At 36.2% G+C, this 16,736-nt stretch overlaps 1 protein-coding gene across 1 annotated transcript in view; it reads left to right on the top strand.

The window, feature by feature from the left end:
* The first annotated feature begins 1,760 nt into the window (after nucleotides 1-1,760).
* LOC140751785 (kin of IRRE-like protein 2) overlaps nucleotides 1,761-16,736 on the top strand; it is a 206,348-nt gene continuing 191,372 nt past the window's right edge. The window contains exon 1 of the mRNA XM_073085824.1: nucleotides 1,761-2,035. The gene's annotated coding sequence lies outside the window, so the exon portion shown is untranslated. The remainder of the gene's footprint in view (nucleotides 2,036-16,736) is intronic.

Raw genomic sequence — 16,736 nt, 5'->3', positions numbered from 1 at the left:
CACCGTCTAGTGTTCATTAGTACGAGGAACATAATACTACTTGTATTTGGTTAGTAGCATTTTGCTTATGTAGGTCTGAGAAATTGGTTTTTGATTTCTTTATATAAATTTAAGTTTGTGAGTCCGCGCCTTATAACGCTCTTATAATTTTCTTAATCCTAGATCGCGTTCTAATTTATGTGTAACGCCAGTTAAAAATGTTAAATATTTCTTGGTTAAACAACGCTGCAGAAATAACCAAAAGTGCGAAAGCCTCGTGCAAGTGTCAATTCGTTGGGTGTCCTTTAGTGGCTTAATTTCATGTTTGTTCATGCTTCGGAGAACACGTTAAGTGGTCGTTCCTGATTGTTATCATTGGATAGTGTGATTTTTATATACGAGCTTACTATATGGATGTATTCCATTCCATTGTACATGGATGCGTACATACGTATGCGTAAATGGATTACTTACTAAACCGTACTATCCTCCATTAATCAGAATTGGAGCTACGTGGTCCAGCAAATTCATATTAATTGCTGGGATGCTGAGAGACTCTTACAGCAAAGGAACATAAAAAGGGTTGTAGCTACATCACCGAGTAAAACCTAACCTAAGCTAACCTAACCATTTGATATGTCTGTTAAAAACAGAAATAGGTACCTACATCTATTTCTGTTACCTATTTCCGTGTCACCGTAGCGACAACTGAACTACGACTCTATTAGCGACAAGTTTCGCAGCGCATTCCGTGTCAATGTTATTGTTGCAAACAACAGATTGAGTCTCCGAAATCCTTATTCCTTGTTATTTTCACGGGAGAGTAACCGGGTAGATTCCATTAATGTCCGCTAACGACCGGACGCACTTCGGATTGGGGTTTAAAAGGGTTGAGTGGTTTTGTACAATCGTTCTGATAAAAGGGGATGGATGTTAAAGCTTTTAGCGATTTAAAAGATGTCCCATTGCGTGGATTAATTTTTACGCCGATGAACTAATAAGAATGTAAGACGAGGTTTTGCTTAATTGCTTCTGTCGGTTGGGAAGGTTTTGTTAGTAATATTAATGTAAATATGGTTATATTAGAATATGTCATTGTGTATACGTGTCATTATGTTATTAGTTTTGTAACGTATCTTAGTGATAATGAACTTTGGAGGCAAAAGAAGCGAAGATTTTGACTGTAATAATAATAATTTCGACTCTTATACATATTAGTATATGTATAAGAGTAGAAAATGTTTGAATATTAGATTCTTATTACTTTTATTGATTTTTTTTCCATTTGTAGTCAAGTAATATAAAAATATTAACTATACGATCATTATAGAAAAATTGCTAACAGCAGCAAAGTATTGCTGATTTTAACAAAACAAAATTAATATTTTTCGACATATAATGGAATAAATAAATGAATTTCTCCATAATAAATAAATATCTTAGATTTACCATAGACAAATCTAAGCCAACCATAAATAATTGTAATTACATTCAGCCCGCAAATTACTTAATCAAAAAATAAAAACAAAAAGCTTTCAGTGTCCTTTAAGCTGTAAGCGAATAGTGCGAAGAATCACATCGATCTACATAATTTAGGCGCACGCACCTCACATCACACCCATGAGGATCATCCGTCAAAACAAAACTAAAAACTAACTTATGAATATTCTTTAGTGTTAGCACGTATAAGCTTGTAGTGTCAATCGTGTCAGAGCATGCGCAGTAGTACCTTTAGCGCGGGCTTGCGTGCGGTCTTCAGTAATTGGCCGAACGCCGTGCGGTCCGAACCAGTTTTAGCCGGTTCTCGCCCGTTTGTCCCTTATTTCGCGTCCGCGTGACACCTGTCAACGTGATAGCGGTGTACATTCGGACATCCTGTATATGTGAGAACTTAGTTTTCAAGCGCAGTATTTTTGTTTGTGAGTGATGTGGTTGAATGAGTTCGAATAGTTAATTTATAAGTTAGTTTGTAAGAGAATACTGAAAGTAGTAACTAAGTTAAGTTAAAGTGCTCAGTTCTGTGTGATGTTTAGCTTGTGGATTTTCGAATTTTCGGGTGAGTAGAAAATTTCCTTAATAAAAAATTAAATGCTTCGACTTGATTCAAAATATAAATACTATCATATATAAAACTGTTCTTTATTTTACACTACTAAACTTATTAAAGCTGATTGTTCTGTTTTGTTTTAAAGTGAATAAAATAAAATATCGTTTTTGGAATGATTTTGGTAACTTACTTTTAAAACTAAAATACTTATTTTTTTTAAATTGTTTAAATTTTATTTTTCTGAAGCATCGTGTTTTTAAATATGACTGTATATAATTAATTGAATTCAAGATCACTAAAAAATAAATACACAATCTGTATCATTTATTTGCTTTTAGTATAGATATCAATACGAGTACGCAGTATAAAAGCAACACTCGAAATTCCGCATCTGATTTTTGTCGGCCAAAAGTTTGACCGCGCAAATCTTGGGAACGGCTTTTGATGTGGTTTTCATTTCTAGGGAGATATGGGCATATATTATTTAATAAAATAGAAGAAGAAGTCTAAAGTAAGAGATTCTGCCAACGGACTTTTATAATCAATCTCAGATAAGATTGGAGTTCTACCTGTCGCCTACGGATGCGGTGCTGCCCCTGAGGTCTAATTTAGAACTTCTCGGCTAATGTCTCTTTTACCTCTCCTCTTAAACCGGAACCTAGCAGTACTTAACACTGCTGATCTTCCACAAAAACGGCCGTGACGCCGGTATCTCAGAAGTCGAACCATGTAGTGTTTTATTACCTTTTATTCTGAACCACCTGAAGGTTTTTCCAAGCCGTATTTTCTCATGGTTAAAGCAATGAATGTAAAATATAGTAAATATAGAAGTCTTTGAAATAGTCGTGAAATAATATTATTTCACGACTATTTCAAAGACTTCTGTTCTTCGAATATTCAATTTTGAATAAAATTATTTAAACTTGTTAATTAATCTAAAAACAGGGAAATAATTATGTAGTGTAGCTCTCTACTGCAAGAGAAACGTAATTTTAGTAACAAGTTTGTAATTAAAATTGCATTATTTATTTAAACTCGAACATCGTATCGGAACAAACAAAGCTCGCGGAATTAAATAACCAATAAATATATGGTTTCATTTCGACTGTGTTTTAATTTTATTATTAAACAGGAAGAGGAAGCCGTTTTTGTAACTACGTTCCCACTAAGGATGTTATGTATCTGTGAGATTTTTTTTTCCATGGATAAGTTTCCTTACAGCGAGCTCTCAAGAGATTAACTAAATTAGGTAATAATGTATATGTTACAATATTATTGTATCCAGACTGTAATACAGTTCGGGATCAAAAGACATAATAGTATTTTAATAAGACTTTTGATCAAATTCTGCTATGTCGAGACAATTATTATGACATTATTATGACAAATATGCCTGATATTATGAGAAAGGTAAATCTGTTGAGTAGAGCCCACTGCTGTCTTCAGTGCGTGGTTATATTAAATTTATACGTATGTGATAACATTACTATAAGTTATAAGAAAATTACAGATTTATTCCAACTCATTTGCAAAACAATCCACATTTCCATTTTCCTTCGTTATATTATCTGGAACATTAGAAAAGTGGTTCATTAACTACGATGTAAAATTTTAATAGCATTTTAAAGTTCATATTTATAGAGTACACATTAATAGAATAAAAATAGAATCAGTTATTACTTGTTGTTATACTTCCAGCTCCATAGGATTTTAGATTTTAGGCGGAGGTTAAGGGTCTAAAGTAGCTCGTTATAATAATAATTAATTACGAGTAAATATAGTTTCAAATAAATTAAAATTTAGTCTTGAAAATTTATAAGCAAAGAAATCATTTTCGTTTTGACTACAAAGCGAACCGAGCGCAAAAAATATAAATATCTCTTCAAAAACAATTTGAAGGCTTCACTGAAAACATTAGGCTATTAAAATAATTAATAAAAACAAGCTAAAAGCTGATGGAAAGAAATATAATTTAATGATCCCAAGTTAAAAACTAAGTCGTAAGCTCCACCATAAAGTTGAACGTTAGCCGAGCTTAAAAACAACAATAAAATAAAACTTTCAGGATCCATTTTTCTTTTCCACAAATTAAAGGATACCAGGTATAAGATGTTTTATAAAAATCTAGTTATTTATTACGATAAAGCTTTTACGTTGTGTGTAAATTTTTAAAGCTATCAATACATTTGTTTGAGGCAATGCTGTTAAAATGACATGTAACATTGGCTGGAAATATTAAAAAGAGAAATCTTAAGGAGTAGCCCAAATACTTTCTTTTTTTTAAAAGATTAAAATAGTCGAACGTGAAATCTGATGGTACGTAGCCTCTGCCGCTCATGTGCATGGACATACAAACGACTCCCTCCATATAGAAAAGGGGTTCTACTTGAAACTGATCACTGATGCTGGCAATGCATCTGAGAACGAAGTTGGTCATATCATTGGATATATCTACACTACAAGTTACCTGCCATGCCGACTCTTCTACCGAAACGCAAGCACTGCTTTACGCTAGAAATAAGTTATTTTTTTTTTTTATAATATAGGAGTAGCAGACGAACATGCAGTCCACCTGATGGTAAGTGGCTACTGCCGCCCGTGGACATATGTAATCCACCCCAGATAGGATTAGATATACCTACCTGAGGTCGGCCACAGATGCGCCGCTACCCTTGAGGACTAAGCTGGAACGCCTCGGAAAAGAATGTCTCTCTTACCACACCCTTCAAAACGGAACACAGCAGCGCCAGACACTGCTGTTATTAGGCAGAAATAGGTGTGGTGGTGGTGCCGCCAGAGTCGAACAACAAAGGGTTCTGCCATCTTCAAAATTGTTGGACAACCACCAACCTCCTCGAACAGACACCAAACTCTCCGATCGAACCATACTAGTATTACCGTCTTTCATAATTTATATTAATTTATATTGTCATAGGCGCCTTAGTCTAGATCCAAAGTCCTCTATGACGCTGGGGATGACCATAGGGTGATTTTATGGGGTAAAAATGCCACATAATCTAGTGTCACATCCCCGTGGATGGTCTATCTATGATACCCTTTGTAGGTTCTCTCCTCGTCAACAAAAAAGGCGCTTAGTCTAACAGCTTATGAACTTATAAACTCACGCGGTGAGTCATAAAACCTAATGTTATATTCTGAATAGCGAATACGATGACATTAAGTGGTTGCACTTTAAAGAGCATTCAAACTATATACATCGCTTAGCAGGATAAAGTGCTCGACACGTCGCCGAGTTATGTACACTACACATTTTCAGGGTTCAAACTATACTCGATTTGAGCAAACTTTATAGCAGTTGTTAGAGCTATTGGAGCTTTGAATAGTTTCACCAGCAATACACAAGCTGTGATTAACAAATTCTTTACGGAAAATATTCGACTAATCGTCACTTTGAAAGGTTAGAGCCAGTATGGTTTGGCCGGAGAGGTTATACGGCCACACTTATTTATAGCGTTCTTGCGTTATAGTAGAAAGGTGTGGGTGACGGATGACTTACTTATGAGGCGTCGTCTTAAACATTCTGAGTCGCAAGGCATCTGGCATGGCATGGGCTTGAAGTAGGTGTCCTGTTGTGGAGTTGGTTACAGATGTCCATTGGTGGCGATGACCACTTAACATCAGATACTTCAATCTTGAATGATACTTTAATCTTTAAAAAAAATTTAACAAAAAAATAATACCGGCTTCTATGTCTCTACAAAGTAAAAAATAATTCAAATAAATGTTGATTTTACTAAGAGTACTATGTACTCATAGTTCTGTAGTCGGCGCTCAATATACTTCGTTGATAACGGCGTAAACAGCGTGTCCAATATGAGCAGAAATATGAAACTTCAGAAATATGTACTAAACCAACATTTTTTTGAATTATTTTTTACTTTGTAGTGACATAGAAGTCGGTTTTATTTTTTTGTTAACATTTTTTTTTCACCCTTTTTAGTGTTGGTATACTAATGCTTATATTAATATTACAGAAAATTGTATAAACGTGATCATAAATAAATGTAAGGTCTGAATTCATACGGATTGGACCCAACCGCTCAGGGCGCTGGCGCGCCCTGCTCGCTTAGGTTTATATTGTCTAATAAGTTCCAACCTAACCTAACCAATTCAATACGAAACACTAAAGGCGAGGCTATGAAATACTATGACGGCTATGAAATACTAGGTGTGGTACTAAAACGGCTGGCCGCGAAAAACACTGCCCCAGGCCCTGACGGAATCCCAGGTCAGGCTTGGGTAGTTGCATTGCCCGTGTTGGGGGAAAGATTGCGGCGCTTCTTTACCAACTGCCTCCGTTTTGGGAAGTTCCCCGCGCAATGGAGGGTAGCGAATATGGTGCTCCTGCACAAGGCGGGTCGCCCCATGGACTCACCAGCGTCCTACAGGCCGATTTGTCTGCTGAATGAGGCAGGAAAGATCTTCGAGCGGATAATTGCCGTTCGCGTCAGCAGACATCTATCGTGCATTGGCCCGGACCTGTCCGACAATCAGTTCGGTTTCCGCGTTGGGCGCTCGACAGTAGACGCCGTTCTTCGCGTCCGAGCGCTCACGGAGAGGGCTTTTTCCAGAGGCAGAGTAGTCTTGGCAATAAGTCTTGACATAGTTAATGCCTTTAACTCTCTGCCCTGGAAAGCGATAAGGGAGGCCCTCGTACATCATCAGCTGCCTCCCTATTTGCGAAACGTTTTGGCGGCCTATCTGTTGGACAGGAACGTCATCTATCCGGGCCGATACGGAAGAGTCCATGAAAGGGGCGTCGTGTGCGGGGTTCCGCAGGGGTCAGTATTAGCGCCACTGCTTTGGAATCTCGCATACGATATAGTGCTACGCACAGCACTTCCTGTAGGAGTCATTATCGTTTGCTACGCAGACGACACCTTGGTCCTGGCGGAGGGAGAGTCCTATGAAAGGACGGCGGGGTTAGCCGAATTGGGGGTGGCACGCGTTGTCGAGTCGAGTGTTGGTGAGTCTTCGCATAGCATCGAGCAAGACCGAGGCGTTATAGTTCCACGGCCTAAGGCTGAATGTGAGACCACCAAACAAGAGTGTGACTACAAAGTCTAGCTTTGATACTGTTTATAAATATCCGAAAGCATCAAATGCATAACTCATACGGTTTAGGCAAGAAGCAACCTTACCTTATCAGGGTTAAGACCTTGAAGGTAAACATTTTCATCCTATGTGTTTGCTTAGTGACATTAATACATATATGAAAACACAAAATGGCTAACTCCTATCGTTTAGGTTAGAAGCACAGCAGCATCATCAGGGTGAAAGAGTTGAAGGTGAACTTTAAAATATGTATGAATGGCTTATTCGTGTGCCTTGGGCTGGAGGTACTCTGTATCATCACATCTGAGGCATTGAAGGTCGAATTGTTCATAATATGTCTCTGTCATACTTTACATGGGAGGCATTTCTGTCTCTTCAGGGTTGAAGAGTTGAAGGTCATATTTTCCATCATATGTATCTACTCAAGGACCTTATCACTTATTCATTAGCTCCAAATGCCTTACTTCTCTGGTTGAGGCAGGAGGCACCTCAGCATTATCAGGGTTGAAAAGTTTAAGGTCATATTTTCTATCATATGTCTCTACTCAAAGACCTTATCATATATTAGTAAGCTCCAAATGCCTAACTTGTATGGTTGAGGCGGGAGGCACCTCTGCATTATCAGGGTTGAAGAGTTGAAGGTTGATTTTTCCATCATATATCTTTGCCTATCAACCTTATTAAATATTCGTAAGCTCCAAATGTCTATCTTGTATGGTCGAGGTAGGAGGCACCTCTGCACAATTAGGTTTGAGGAGTTGAAGGTCGAATTTTCCATCATATATCTCTGGTTATTGACCTTATTAAATAGGCATAAGCTCCAAATGCCTATCTTGTATGGTTGAGGCAGGAGGCACCTCTGCATTACCAGGCTTGAAGAATTTAAGGTCGAGTTTTCCATTATATCATGTTAATCTAGATACTCAATGTTCATTTTAAGTTTCATGAGAATTGGATGCCCAGGAGGTAAGTTATCGTAAAATATGTAAAAAACAGGGTAGTGATGATGAGTTTCACCCTATAACTCAAAGTTCTAATCATCAGATCATCATTATGTCAAGGTAGGAAAGTACCGCAATGAACCACCCTTTCATATAAAAAAAGAAAATTGAAATTAGTTAAGAAATACTCGAATTATTCAAGTTTATAAGAAATCGGATTTTTACAATTTTCCGGGAAAACTTGCAAAAATTTTCAAATTTCCTCGAAATGGAACCCCCTGTGAAACGAGCCGTACACAATGGTGTTTGAATCATGTCGATCGGTCGCGGCATCGCGAAAAAATCACTGTTCATACATAAAAAAAAGAATCTACTCGTATATACGTGTCGAATAGATAACCTCTCTTCCTTTGGGAAGTCGGTTAAAAAGAAGAACTATATCTTTGAATAGTAATTAAGAAAATCGTTTACATTTTTTTCTTTATATTTCTATGTGATTTGTTTTATATTATAGGAGTAGCAGACGAGCATGCAGTCCACCTAATGGTAAGTGGCTGCTGCCGCCCATGGACATCTGTAATCAACCCCAGATAAGATTAGATATTCCTACCTGAGGTCGGCCACAGATGCGCCGCTACCCCTGAGGACGCCTCGGAAAAGTATGTCTCCCTTACCACAGAATTTAAAACCGGAACACAGTAGCGTCTAACACTTCTGTTGTTAGGCAGAAATAGGTGTGGCGGTGGTGCCGCCGGAGTCAAACCACAAATGGTTCTTCCACCTTCAAATTAACATAGGTTAAAGTAAAAGTTATAACTACCAATCAATTGTTATAATATAGTTACTCATAAGGCATAATAGCCAAATGGGCGGAAGATTTTTTAAGTTAAAAAAATCAATAGACGTAATGTGTAATAATTCTAAGTAACGATTCATTCGAGATTGTATTGTGTACTAAAGCAGGATATCTAGTATCATAGGTGCGCTTAATGTTCATATCCTGCGCTAATCTCCTTTATCTAAGTGTCAAATAGAAGATAATATAATTGTTAACCCTATTAAATTTATAACATGGTTTCGTCGTCGTCCACCCATTACTGTCCCACTGCTGAGCATGGAGACCCGCCTCTTTAAAAAGATTAATTTATAGTCCACCGCGCTGGCCAAGTGAACATATCATTGGAACTTTTTTAAAGATCTTTTAGGTATGCAGGTTTTTTACGATGTTTTCCTTCACCGTTAAAAGAAGTTATAATTAATTCGTAATACGAACATAAGTTGGAAAAATCGGAGATGTGTGTCTGAGAACCGAACCTCGGACCCCTCGATCGAGGGGCCGAGTTTCAACCCTACTGTCACTAGTTACAACATAGTTTACTATTCATTAAATGGACTACACAGTAATTTTTCACTTACTATTTACAGAGCTGTAGTAATTAGGTTTTCCTTTCGTTGCTTTTTGCCCACTAATTTGCTAGCGTGGATTTCTAGTGGAAACGGGTTTTTCTACGCAACTACGAATTCGCTAATTGCTTCGTACTTTTTTCCAACTGTCCTCTTTCGCAGCTACGATTACACGTGATATTATTTGGAGATTTTATTACACGTCAGTACTTTGGATTTTCGTCGATAGCTCATCACCGTCTCACGGCTGAACACTTGCTTATTTATAATACATTTCGTGTAACAATTGTTGGCAAACATAAATAAATAAATAGTTTACCACCAGGGCCAAACGCGGAAAGCCAACTAAAACCATCTAAAGCCAAAGTAAAAACTTTGAAGAACTCTTAGGTGTGTAGTTTTCCTCGTGACATTTTCCTGCATTGTTATAGCAATTAATTAATTAATTTAAAATACGAACATAACTTTGATCACTCACAACTGTGTTCCTGGTAGTATGAAGGTATGAAGGTAGGTGTTCCTGGTGGTAGTATGAAGAGTATGAATACTTGATCCAAGTTTTAATTCCCTGATTGAAATGTCGAGGCTATGCCTGCTTTACTTGATAGAAAGCAAATTATTAACAGCTGTTTGCTTTGGTCATTAATAGCATAGGCTCAAAGGCTGGTGGTGTGCAGTCTCTAACTCTCAGAGTTAGGGGTAACTGCCCCGAAATAATACTAGTAGACAGGGTTGTGGCGCGTTCAAAGGCAAAGGTGCTCTATCCTTTGTCTCAAAGATATAAGGGCTCCATGCGTTTTGACGAGACTTACAAAGAAATTAGGTGCTGGCGACCAAATTGGAAACATAATATTCTGCTTAAGTGTAAACACTGTAACAGGATGATTAGTTACGTTATACCTTTTGTATCTAACGTAACTAATCTGGTTGTACGTAGAACTTTCCATTCCTCTAGTACTCTATAAATGTCGCATAATTGCTTCACGCATTAACCCACGCTATCAAGTATGACGCATCAGTAATCACATAGGCACAGAGTAAATACATGAAATGAAGCTGTTTTAGCCAGCTTAGATATTGTGTAGGCTATATAGGTATTATATTTACTAGGTCTATTATATTTACTGTGTAAATGTTAAGGTTCGTTAAGTTGACATAACTATGCAGTGAAAAAATTTAAATTATTTAAGACGGGCTTAAACTCGTATCCTTTTTTTCAAAGGGGAATATTTTTAAAAGGCACCCGGTTCCGTGGAAGCGACACGAGGTTATGTGTGATTCTTGCCGCACTAAACCCTTGTGGCCGTGGTCATTCGGCGCTGCATTGAGGACTCCGGGATCTTCAAAGGAACGCAACCGGAGTCCACTAAGCGCGTTGCTCCGTCATAGGGCTCTGCCTGGCGTGTACAACGGCATGCGGTCACACATACCGTTGTCCTTCCCGGGGTCTTTCCCATGGCGGCAAGAGTATGAACTCTTGCCGCCATGGGAACTTGACTATGGCGATGTGTGCTATCCTGACATTACTGAGTAGCAACTTAATAAGCTTGAGCGTTTTCAAAACTTATGTATACGGTTCATATTTGGGTTACGTAAATATGACCATTTTTCAGAATATCGTGCTAAGCTCAAGTGGCTCCAAATTCGCCTTCGCCGTAACGCTCACATTCTATCTCTTGTATATTCTATTTAATCCATTTCTCCTCCATACCTCAAGCAACGATTTCAGTTTCTCCATCTGTCCCATGACCTATCGCTTCGCTCCACCGAAGACCATGCTCTTCTTACTCCACTCCACTCCACTCCACTCTCTTTCAAATACTGTCATTAATTTGTTCCAAGATTTGTATTTTATTCATTACAACTGTTATTTGCACCCTACCTATTATTCTATTTCTTTTTACTTTAAATTCGCACCTGTAGGTTGCCTAATCGCAGATTAGCGATAAGGCCGCCTATTATATTTTTAAAATTATACATTTTTCTTGTGTATATTTCTATTTATGGGTAAAATAAAGCATATTATTTGTAAACCTTACTTACATAAAGGGAAAATAATTGATTGGGCATTTCATGCCAAGCGGACAAGGAAAAAAAAGTGAGGTTCTGAATTTTGTTCATATTGGGATCAATTATAATCTTAGTGGATAGGAATGTGAACATACAATATTATTTTTATATAGCGATTATTTTTCGAGCTATGAGCTTCTAGAGAATGGTGAAAATTGAAATCATATTTTTTTTTAATTATTTTTTCGTACTAAATAAAGTATTTAATTAAGCGGTCTTTTTTACAAAAATGTTTTTTGAAAAATAAATAAAAATACACATCCAAAACCGGAAGTGAAATTTTCAAAATATTTTTTCAAAAACTATGACCATTTTTTTCTTATTTTTTTTTATCCAGAAATATACCCAAAAGCATATTAAAACTACGCTAGAAGTTTTATCGTGGGATCTCCAGTAGTTAGGGAAATAGGTAAACTAATGTATAAATGCATGTCGCACTGAGTGTGAGGTAACGTATTGGTTTGTTGTCAGCAGAATATTGCAATAATACTCGTAATAGTATAATAGATCTTATTTTATAATGTCAACTACTTTACAATAGGAATCTATATTAGAACTACGTATATTTTAAAATTGTATGTGTACGAAATAACAAGTCATAAATATTAACACGCTCGAAAAACTTTACTCTCATACTGGCGCAATCAGGTTTTATTTATAACCTTTAATTATTCTAACAAAAATTCTAACAAATTTAATACACATTTTTAATGAATAAAAATTAGTAAACCTAAGAGGTAACATTAACTGTTGTTTGGGTACATTAACTGCGTATACATAAAAATATTGTTATGAGGTAATTACGTCATAATTATTCTTTTGATATACCTAACAGAAAATTACTTGTGAGTTCTGAATAAATAATGCCAGCGGTGTTGATATCCAAGGTTATGTCTTTTCTACAATAAAACATTAGTTTTAAAAGGTGCTGGAATTTTTGTTTAATTAATGGTTACCATCACCTACTTTTATTTGATTTATTTTACAAAATATTGTGTTAGACGTTGAAATAATAACAGTCTCTTCACCTTTAACAATAATTTATTTGCTTCTTTTACAAATTCCAACAAATTACACTGGCACACACAGTTACGACCTGTCGCGCTCAGAACTAAAAGTCGAATACCACTTTTCGCCCTCGCCACCTCCCAACTACCCTTGTGACCGGAACAGAAAAACTAAAGAAAAGGAACTGCTTTTATTATACCGGAAATGGCGCGAGCGATAGTAATTATTCTTTTAATTGTTTATAAATTACTTTAATTTGGCAATACAATAATCACAAATAAAATATTAAAATATTATATGTTAATTATACAATTTATCTTACAGTTTTAACAATCTGTTTTTATAATACCGGAAATGCCGTGTGAAATAATAATTATTCTTTTAAATATTTATAAATTAACTTCATTCTAAAATACACAATCCCAAATAAAAATACACTTAAATAAAATTTTATGGTTTGGTTTGATTGTATTCAAAGCACTGGCAAACAATAATAATATTTAGATTTTTTTGGAGTGTATGAAAATTCTTGACGTGTTTGTGGTTAAATAAATTTTGGGCCCAGATGCGTATTCAGCGACCATGAAATCTATAAAAACCATGTTTGGGCCTTTGCTCCTGATATTCAGTTTTTTGTGAGGCTACTAGCTATTGTGGCTTTTTTGTGTTTATTAAAATTAAGAGTTTCTTATTGACCAATTATGTTTCACAATTATGTTCCGTCATCTTTTTTATACATTTTATGTTATTTGAATATTTCATTAAATACAAAATTACCTACAAAAACAAAACAAAGAAATGCTTTACAGGTAGTGAAATTTCTAAAAAAAAACAAACAATATTTATCGCGCTTTTAATTTCCGGCTCAATTTAAAAAAAATACAAGTAATGAATGGCTCATACGACAGCGATTCGTCTTCGAGAATTGGCGAAAACCTCATCATCCGATTCACAAATAATCGAATAAGAATAAAATAAGTTAATTTATCGTCATTGTTCTTATACTCAGACATTTCGATAATCGTCTTGCAGGATTTATTTAATTAGAAGTAGTAAATGCACGTGTATGCAGTTTACCGGATGTTAAGTGCCTATTGCCGTACATAGACATCTGTAAACAACTTCAGATATGATGAGAGTCTTCTCTGGGGTTGCTTACAGATGCGTTGCTATCTCCGAGGACTAGTTTGGAATGTCTCAGAATAGAATGTCAATCACACCCTTCCAATTGAAACTCAGGAGTACTTACTTAACATAGCTTTTTTTGGGCAGAAATAGGTATGGCGGTGGTACTTCCCAGGCGGAACCAGAGAGGGTTCGACCACCTTTTCTGTATATAATCACGTTTACTTATCGAATTCCATTTGGTTTCAGTAGGTCCTTATTGGTTTATCGGGAAAAACACTAATATGAATAAAGGCTAAATTCGAGTACAAAAATATCCGACTTCTAAAGTTAAGCCAAATTGTTTGCACAATTTATTTTAAATTAGGTACATATCCAACACGCCCTTCTTGTCTTTAGGATTATCTTACAAAATGTCGAGCATGCTTAGCTAATGTAAAGTGGAATAGTGGAAAGGACAATTTAAGTGGAAGTCTGGCGTCCAGTGCAACACGGAACTGCTAAATGAAGATAACGTTATTATTGTTTAACGCTATTACCCGTGTTATATTATTATTATTATTATATCCGCCCACATCAATCGGATTAGTTCATAGAGCCTCATTAATTCAAATCATCTACGTAAAATTAATATGGGCATGTTATGTCGTAACAGGTAAAATACATAATAATAATGATGCCAATTAAAAAACATTTTACAAAAACTACAATATTCCCTTATTCATATTAATAGAATAACTTTACCAACCTATTGTGTAGGCGATGAAAAGCCTGAATAATCGTTTCGACATACGAATCGTACAAAGCTACCGATCTCACGGTTGGTTTGCGTGCCGCGAGCGCTTACGTGCACGCATGGCGTACAAAACGCAGGGCGGGGCGGCCGAATGGCCATCAAGGTCAACAATAATGCCCCATTGTGCCCCCTGCCCCTTGCCCCACACCGAAAATTGAGGGCTCGACCCCGTTTACAATATTCAGTAATGTCTTCGAATTAGCGCTGTTAGATGGTAAAAAATAGCCTGCCTCATGACTCGTCCGATATGTTTTTTGATATATGTCCCGATAATTCAATATTTCAGAGGTTCCATTAACTATAATGATGGGCTTGAATTATTATTTTAATATGCTATTGAAATATTGGGCTTGTTTTTTACTTATAAACGACTGTAACACTTTTTTTATTTACTATTTATCCACTAGTCATCAACAATTCAATTCCCCACCGCAAACGACGTTGCATAACTTTTTTCGATTTCCACAAGGGAATAAAGATTCAAGAAATAATTTAGTGTTGATTGTGTTATATAACATAAGATAAAGTAAAAAAATATACTTAAATATAATTAAAAGAAAACTATAGCGATAATGCGACCTTTAGATCGGCTAACGGTTTGCCTAGAGAAAGTAAACTGCTTGTAGGTCGCTGACGATTCGAATCGCGTTTTTTGCACGTTGTTGACGTGAACTTAACGCATCTTAATTTAAATGAAGAATTAATAAATATGTACATACAAAAGCTCAATAATGGCGGCAGTAGCTACTTACCACCAGGTGGACTGCATGATCGTCTGCTACTTCTATATTATAAAAAAATGTAAAGATGAAAAATATTCCAGTGCAAACTTCGCCAACCTCTGAAGTCATTTTTCATTCGCAAATGACATTCGTACACAACGTGATGTGTTATTTATGTAGCGTAAACCTCATTTCTAATAGCTACGTATATGTATGTGGTTATTACCCTCCTTTCATATTTCATTTCACCTTTGTCTTATTTAAAAGAAATAAATCGAAATAATGTTTGGGAACGTTAGTTTTTTATAATATAGAAGTAGCAAACCAGCGAGTAGTACTCTGTTAGTAAGTAGCTACTGCCGCCAATGATCATCTGTAATAAACCCCAGATAGGACAAAATTTCTACCTAAGGTCGACAACAGGTGTTCCGCTACCTATGAAGAATAAGCTGGAACGCTTCGGAAAGGTGGTTCTACTTAACCACACTTGTATTACGACCTCTTGAAGACCGAATCGTCCTTACCACATTCGGAAAATTTTGAAATTAAAATTTGTGCACTTAAAATTAGAGCAGTGTCTGAGGGAGCTCCTGGACGATTGATTCCAGAGGACTAATTATAAGAAACTTTTTTTCTAGGCTCAAAATGAGAAATATACAGGCCACGGTCATCCGTCCTAGCCATCAACCTGAACAGGTTGTTAGTCTCATCATATTTTTTAGATCATAACTGAAAATGTTCTGATGTAGAGTTTTTCTTATAACTAATTTGAATATAAATTACAATTAGAATTGGTTTCTGGGAAAAATCCTTTTGGTAAAGGTAAACTATATTCCAATAAATCTTATAAATAAAGTAAGAAAATGTTAATTATTATACTGGACTCTAGCTAAGAATTATTTAAAAATAGTTATAATTTCGACTTTCATTAATTCATTATTCCAATTTGAATGACATCGTAATTATTCAGTAAGTAATATTTATAATTCTCTAAGGGGATAATTCGTTTTCATCAATTACTCAGTCTTAAATTTTGAGCTAATAAGACCTCTACATTTCGTTCGAAACTCCTGAACAAATTGTGCTATTTTCTTTAGTGCCCTGTTGGAGCGCGGCCGGGTACTTCCGGCTCATATTAAAACCTTATCGAGCAATCTTAACTACTCTGTACTCGAAACTACGGCCTCCGCTGAAAATGATATACTTACATTCAATTCGCGTACGAAAAACAATCTTACTGCGTAGAGTGTAGGGCCCACTTTGAGTACCCAAGAACTATTACTCAGCAACCCCCTATTATTTCTCATTATTAATTTGATAAGAACTGTAACGTGTCGGCGGTATTTTGGGCTTTATTTTGTTAAGTGTAGAGATTGGCAGAGTGAAGTTGTTTGGTAACGGGAAAGTTTTGTTAAATTAACTTCGTAAGTCGAAAGTAAATTAGTAGTACTTATTTCTTTTGGTTAATAAATTGTAATTACTTCGGGCACTTTTTCTGTCGCGCGTGTTTACGCTCACAAGTGCGTCCCATCGGCATACATAAATTAACTCGCTGCAGTCTCTTCGTG

Source organism: Epargyreus clarus, unplaced genomic scaffold, assembly GCF_041222505.1.
Source record: "Epargyreus clarus isolate Ecla_fem2 unplaced genomic scaffold, WU_Ecla_fem_2.2 ptg000023l, whole genome shotgun sequence".
NCBI classification, from domain to species: Eukaryota; Metazoa; Arthropoda; class Insecta; order Lepidoptera; family Hesperiidae; genus Epargyreus; species Epargyreus clarus.
This window is presented reverse-complemented; position numbering and strand designations above follow the sequence as displayed.